The following is a 7,562-nucleotide window of genomic DNA, read 5'->3' as shown; positions in this document are numbered from 1 at the left end:
CAACCCTTCATGATAATCGAGATTGTCATGTTAATTCTTTTCAACCGGCGTGTTTTCTTTTCAAATGGATCCGAACATTTCAACATCCGCAAGATCAAGTATCAGTTTTTCTCAACGGTGTTCATTTCTTCCGTCTCCAAGTTGCCTTTGTTTTTCCCGCCCTCCCACCCTTTTTCCTCCAGGACTCGGATGCCTTAATCAAGCATCCATCTTATGGATATGAAGTCTCTCCATTCTTTTTCGTCAATGTTCGTATCCGGTGATTGTCAGGAAGATTCTACGGAGCCTCAAGTTATCATTCTTGCTCTTTTATCTTCCCCGGTGTTCTCAATGAAATCTTTCGATGGTGATAACATCCTTTTCCTCATTTCAAATGTGTTGTCATGCCGGTGCTCATCATATTCATTCATTTCTCGCTATTTAATTGTTCCGGAGTGCTCAAGATATCTCGAAGATTTGTGTTTCCAGTCTGCTTTCGTTCAAGCTATTTCAAGGTCCTATCTCATTCAAGCCATTTAATTCTACCGGTGCAATCTCTCCTTCAAATTGTTCAATGGTGTATCTTTTGACTGGGCCCTAACCCACAGGTCTTTTTCCTGGATCTTACCTGACTCCTCTATTTTCCCGGAGCTATTCCCAAATCTTTCGAAGTTTGACGTAAGAATGATTTATCATCAGTCAAATGCCTTTCTCCAAGATCTTCAAATTCTTTCATCATTGGCTCAACCTTTTCTATTTTTCATTCCGGAGTACCTCAATAATTCATGGTGGTGTTTCTCGTCGTCATTCTCGGATTTTGAAGACCGAAGAAGAGTTTCTCTTTAATCTTGCTTCATTCTCTTCAAGATTCGTGATTCTAGCTTGTTGCCATCCTCTCATAATTATTTTCGATTGTGGGAATTATTTTCACCTATCCGGAGCAATTCAAGAGTCTTCTCAGTTTGTTATCCGGAGTCCATCAACTCAGATTTGTTCATTCTCAGCTTTCAGCTCTCTTTCTCTAAATCTTACCGGTGCATCGTTCAAGTCATCTCTAATCAGTTCGTGATCCCTCCATTCTCATGTATCTAGATGGTCTCAAGTATCTTCATTCATTTCATAATCCTTCCCGGTGGTTCTTCATGTTTTATTCGTTCTTTTTCAATTCTTATGGTGGTTCTTCCAAGATTCTTCTTCCTTCATTTATCATATCAATGCATTCATGCTTTCCAAATTCTACCGGTGGATCATTGAAGACCTTCTCAACTTGAGCTATATCTATCTTCATCCTTTCTACGAGAATAAGTAGTTTGCCAAATCCGTGGATTGTCATCAATTTAAATTGGTGAAGGATACGCATAACATAATTCTTATTTTTGTTTCATCGAGAAAATTCAATTCTTGCTTTCCGGAGTGGTTCATCATATCACAGTCTCGGTTCGAGATGCTTCATCTTTTCTTTTTCGGAGTTGTTCATGCTGAATAAATTCTTGTTTTCAGTTTCTTTTTCTTTCTTTTTCCCGGAGTTCCAAGCTATCGCAATTATATCACCACGGAGATCCATCTAAATCATTGCAAGGTTTTCACCTTGTGTTTTCAACTTCTCTTGCTTTTCGTTTGATCATTCTTTTACCGGAGTTCTTCATGGAGGCTATACATGGTGGTTCATCAAGGATTCAATTTCTTCTCGAAGTGTTTCATCAAGTTTCTTTTCTAAGGAGCTCAAGCATTCTTCATCTTGCAATCCGGAGTGCATTTCTTTCTACCGTATCATTGGAGGTGGTTTTACAACATTCTTGATATTTGAGTTCATGTTTCATGATTCACAGGTTGTTAAGAATGGGGTATTGTAAATCCATCAATCTCTTCATTGGAGTTATCTTGGACTATATTTCACCTAAAACTTTCCCTAAGGATTGTTGCTAATTATGGTGCTTATAAAGGACCCAAGTTCTTCAATTATCCTCCCGGTGAATAAGTTTCTCGTCTCCTTGTTCATATCAATCCAATTCTTTTCCCGTGAGTGGCAGTTTGTCACCTCATAATTTGACATGTATTCCATAAGACCATATCAAGCTTATTCTTTTCGTTGTTGGTTTTCCTACAACTCCGTTCGACCCTTCTCCTAAGGATGCCTTCTCAAGCTCTTTTTGGCAGAAGTTGGCATTTTCTCCTCATTTCTCCTATTTCAATTATCTAACTTCTATTCTTTCGTTCCGGAGGCATTGTGTTGTTGTTCTCTTCAACCCATCATCTTGTTTTGTCAAGATCATGTTATTTTCATGATTGTCCATTTAACCAGAGTGTCGTGCCCTCTTTTCAAGTTCTTATTCAATTCCTTTCTTTTCAAACAGAGTGCTTCAACTTTGTTCATCTCCGTTGTATTCTTTCTTTCAATGTGTTCAACCTCTCAAGGTTCTTTGGTTTCACTAGTTTGTCAAAGAAGCAACTTAGTTTTACCTCTTCTCTTTCTCTTCCGTTGTCCCTTCGGTGCCATTCTAGATCTCGGGACGAGATCCTCTCGTAGTGGTGGAGTGTTGTAACACCCCGAGACCGTTGCGCCAGGTGTCTTCGGGTGTTTCGTTGTTGTTGCCTTGTCTTTTGCTTGCGTGTTGCATCTTGCCATGTCATCATCCGCATTGCATCTGCATGTTTTCGAAAACTTGCATCCGTCCCGGTCTCCTCGTTCCGTCCGTTGTCCGTTCTGAGCCCAACCACACTAGCACGCGCCCGCGGCATGTCCGAAATAGTATTTTATAAGTGGCCGGAAAATGTTCTTGGAATGGGATGAGAGTTGGCGTGCGGTCTTGTTATAGTGTAGGTAGACCGCGTGCCAAGTTTCATCGCAATCGGAGTCCGTTTGATGCCCCAACGGATATTTATAGCGGCAATATAGTCGGTCAAACGTCGGACGTTTTCTGTCTCCGGAAACAGTTGCCGGGCTGCATCTCTCTTCTCTTCTCTCAACCCAAAGCTTTCTGCACAGTTCGCTGTCAACCGCCAGGTCCCGAAACCCTCTCTACACAGTGCACCTAACCCCTCGCGCGCGTCCGGAAGTTGTCCCGAACCCGACCCGAGCAGTCGTCACCGTTGTGTCCGGATCATCCCCAAACATCTACAAAACGTCACCGTGTTCCTTTTTGGACTCCCTAGCTATTTTATTCATGACCGTCCGATTAAGATCGGAGGGACCAGATGCCCTAACTCAAACCCACCTACCATATATATCTAGACAACCCACCTAATTTCTAGGGATCCTACCTCGCGCCGCCGCCACTCTTTCTGGTTCCCCTCGGGATCCTCCCAGATCTGATCGAACCAACCCAGCCACTGTTCTCCTCCCGATCCTAGTACTCTCCGACCCCTCCCAATTTTTCAGCGCCGCACAAATCACAGCAGCAGCAACCGAGGCCCTGCTCCCTGCCTCCTCCTCGTCGCCTGTGAACCCGAGCATGCCGCCGCCCTGTTGACCGCCATCGACCAGGCCAGTCCAGCCCCGGTGCCACTCTTGATGCCCGAGCACCGGCCAGCTTGCTGGAGCGGACCACCAGCACCTCTGGCCTCCTCTTCTTCACTCCGAGAACCCCAGCGCCAGCCGCCCTCCTCGATCACCTAGCGTCGCCGTCGCTAAGCTCCGTTCAAGATGAGCACCGCCGCACCTTCTTCTTCTCCTTCCCGGTGTTCCCCGTTCTTTTTGATCTCTCATTGCCCTTTCTCTTTTCTTCACCAGGAGCTCCCGCAAGACGCCTTGAACAAGACCCCATGCGCTGAGTCGACCAGTTCGTGCCGTCGCCCTCGGCGTTTGCCGCCCGATGCCATTCTTCGCTTGGCCTCGCTGCTGCTCCACCACGTCGCAACCGGATCCGGCCTGATTCGACCTCCTCAAGCCCCAGTTCGCCCACCGCGCCAAGTTCTATAGATGTTCGGCCCCATTGCTGCTTCGAGCAGCAGCAACTCGGAGAGAGGAGGAGGACGCCTCTGCCTCCACCACTCGTGGCGCCCTTAGAGTTCGCCGTCGGCAGCCGCCTTCGCTGGACCACGCCGCCCCCTCCAGGCACCTCCCCGCGCTCCGTTCCGCCCGTTCCGAGCGAGTTCCCTTCAACCCCATCACAAGGAACCCCGCTGTCAATCTCTGCATCGCCATGAGGTGTGGCTATTTCTGTCTTCAGAAACGAGCAGGTTGCCAGCTCGCCCGCGCCTCGCGTTGACCGAGTGCCTGCCTCCAGCGCATCATGGGCCAGTGCCTCCCCAAGGCCCCTGAGGCCTGGTGAGAACCGCATCGCCCTCTTTTTTTTCGTCTTAATGTTGCGCCTGTTACCCTATTGGGCCTTTGCTTAGTTTCAGCCCGCATGCGTTTTTTTCTAGTTTTGCGTTTTAGTTTTAATCTAGTGAGCTGTAGTTTTTACAGAAAACCCCTCATGTTCATGCATATCCTAACTCACAAACGGTGCTTCTTATTAAAACAAATTATATAATACAGTTGCTTAGAATTTTGTCTAGTTTAATAATATGCAACTTTCATCTATGTTTAAAATGATGTTTGTTTAAATTTGCCCCTATGCCATGCTAAAATGATTTATTTCATAACTAAATAACCGTAACTCGGATTCTAATAAACTTTATATGTATATGGGCTAGAATTTTGCCTAGTTTAACATGGTGGCTTTACTTTGCATGTTAAACAACTCTAAAATATGGTTTAGGGCAGAACAGGACCTCACCTAATATATGCACACGAGGAGTTTCCGGATTTGTTGTTTGTTGTTCCCGGCCTCATTTAAACTTGACTAGATAGGTAGTTTTACTTTGCTTCACCCTCTTGCCATGTTTAACAACATTTAATATTGTTGGGTACATAAACGAGATCGAACTAAATAACTTGAATGTGGTGTTTCGTCAATATGCAACTCATTGCATATTGAGCTCCACTTAATTTGTAGGATTGCTTGTGCACTTTGCCATGCCATGCTTCTTTAAACCGGACATGCATCATACTTGTTGTGCATCATGCCATGATTATGTGATGGTTGTTTACTATGTTGTGTGTTTCTTTCCGGTGTTGCTTCTTCGAGTTGGTTCCGATAACGTCGCGTTTGTGAGGACCCGTTCGTCTATGTCCGTTTGTTTTCTTCATGGACTCGTTCTTCTTCCTTGCGGGATCTCAGGCAAGATGACCATACCCTCGAAATCACTTCTATCTTTGCTTGCTAGTTGCTCGCTCTTTTTCTATGCCTATGCTGCGATACCTACCACTTGCTTATCATGCCTCCTATATTGTTGAACCAAGCCCCTAACCACCTTGTCCTAGCAAACCGTTGTTTGGCTATGTTACCGCTTTGCTCAGCCCCTCTTATAGCGTTGTTAGTTGCAGGTGAAGATTGAAGTTTGTTCCTTGTTGGAACATGGAGATGTTGTTCCTTGTTGGAACATGTTTACTTGTTGGGATATCACAATATCTCTTATTTAATTAATGCATCTATATACTTGGTAAAGGGTGGAAGGCTCGGCCTTATGCCTGGTGTTTTGTTCCACTCTTGCCGCCCTAGTTTCCGTCATATCGGTGTTATGTTCCTGGATTTTTGCGTTCCTTACGCGGTTGGGTTATAATGGGAACCCCTTGATAGTTCGCCTTGAATAAAACTCCTCCAGCAAGGCCCAACCTTGGTTTTACCATTCGCCACCTAGCCTTTTTCCCTTGGGAGTCACGCATCCCGAGGGTCATCCTTATTTTAACCCCCCCGGGCCAGTGCTTGTCTAAGCGTTGGTCCGGACTAGAGTCCTTTGCAGCGCCACCTCGGGAAAACTTGAGGGCTGGTTTTAGTTGTACGGAGCGCTCATCCGGTGTTGCCCTGAGAACGAGATATGTGCAGCTCCTATCAGGATGTCGGCGCATCGGGCGGTCTTCCTGGTCTTGTTTTATCTTGTCTAAATGTCTTGTAACCGGGATTCCAAGTCTGATCGGGTCTTCCCGCTAGAAGGAATATCCTTCGTTGACCGTGAAAGCTTGTGATGGGCTAAGTTGGGACACCACTGCAGGGATTTGAACTTTCGAAAGCCGTGCCCGCGGTTATGGGCAGATGGGAATTTGTTAACGTCTGGTTGTAGAAAACATGAAGTTGACCTTAATTAAAATACATCAACCGCGTGTGTAACCGTGATGGTCTCTTTCCGGCGGAGTCCAGGAAGTGAACACGGTGTTGGAGTTATGCTTGACGTAGGTTGTTCTAGGATCACTTCTTGATCATAGTTGTTCGACCGTGCTTTTGCCTTCTCTTCTCGCTCTCTTTTGCGAATAGGTTAGCCTCCATATATGCTAGTCACTTGCTGCAGCTCCACCTCATACCTTTACCTTACCCATAAGCTTAAATAGTCTTGATCGCGAGGGTGTGAGATTGCTGAGTCCTCGTGACTCATAGATACTTCCAAAACCAGCTTGCAAGTGCCGATGAGTCCGTGCAGATGACGCAACCAAGCTCAGGGGGAGCTCGATGAAGATCTTGTCCTTTGTGTTGTTTCATTCTAGTTGATCAGTAGTGGAGCCCAGTTGGGGTCGATCGGGGACCTTGTCGCATTTGGGGTTCTTCTTTTATTTTGGTTCCGTAGTCGGACCTTGATTGTATCTGTATGATGTAATGCTTTATTCATGTATTGTGTGAAGTGGCGATTGTAAGCCAACTATGTATCTCTGTCCCTTATGTATTACATGGGTTGTGTGAAGATTACCTCACTTGCGACATTGCTTTCAATGCGGTTATGCCTCTAAGTCGTGCTTCAACACGTGGGAGATATAGCCGCATAGAGGGTGCTACAGTAGTGTAGCTAATCGGTAGTGGTCATCGAGGGTGATTCCTCCTTCACCACACCCGGTATGACTCTATCATGCAACACCTCAAGCGTGAACATCGAGGGTGATTTCTCCTAGTTCACCTTGATGATTACATCAGGTGGATTCCATCGAGTTTGAGTCCTCGGATTTCCCCCTTGGAGTTTTGGACACAAGGTTACTTTGACTTTACCACAGAACCATCTTATTGAAGTAAGGTCGGCCCTGAGGGGTACCTGCGAGTTGATGTGTAGTCAGGTTGACCTGGAGGGTACCCTTGAGATTTTATGTGGAACAGCAGGGCATTTCGGGCCCTTGCCATAAGTCCACGAGACGGGGCGATGGGGTCACATATCGTGAGCCTCTGCTCGTTATCGCGTGCTCCTAAGCCACTAACGAGATTGGGTATTTGATCTGAGTCGGCCATTGGCCTATATGCACTAATCACCACACGGGACAAGATACGGGCAACCGGCATCATAGGATCAGCGGAAGCCTCCTAGGCGTCTACGACTGAGCGGCGCGCGCCAGGTTGGACTGCGTAAAGCACCCTCCTTTGTAATGCAGGCTGCCAGGTCTACTCACCGGCCACCCACGCAACATGCAGGAGTGCAAAGGGCGATGGGCCCAAGACCCCACGTGCGCTTAGGATTTAGACCGGCATGCTGACCCCTCTGTTGGGCCTAGGTAGGGCTGCAATGTGCTGATCTTCTGAGGCTGGGCGTGACCCATGAAAGTGTGTCCGGCCAACGTGATCGTG

The sequence above is a fragment of the Triticum dicoccoides genome, chromosome 2A (assembly GCF_002162155.2).
Source record: "Triticum dicoccoides isolate Atlit2015 ecotype Zavitan chromosome 2A, WEW_v2.0, whole genome shotgun sequence".
NCBI lineage: Eukaryota > Viridiplantae > Streptophyta > Magnoliopsida > Poales > Poaceae > Triticum > Triticum dicoccoides.
Note: the sequence above shows the minus strand (reverse complement) of the source record.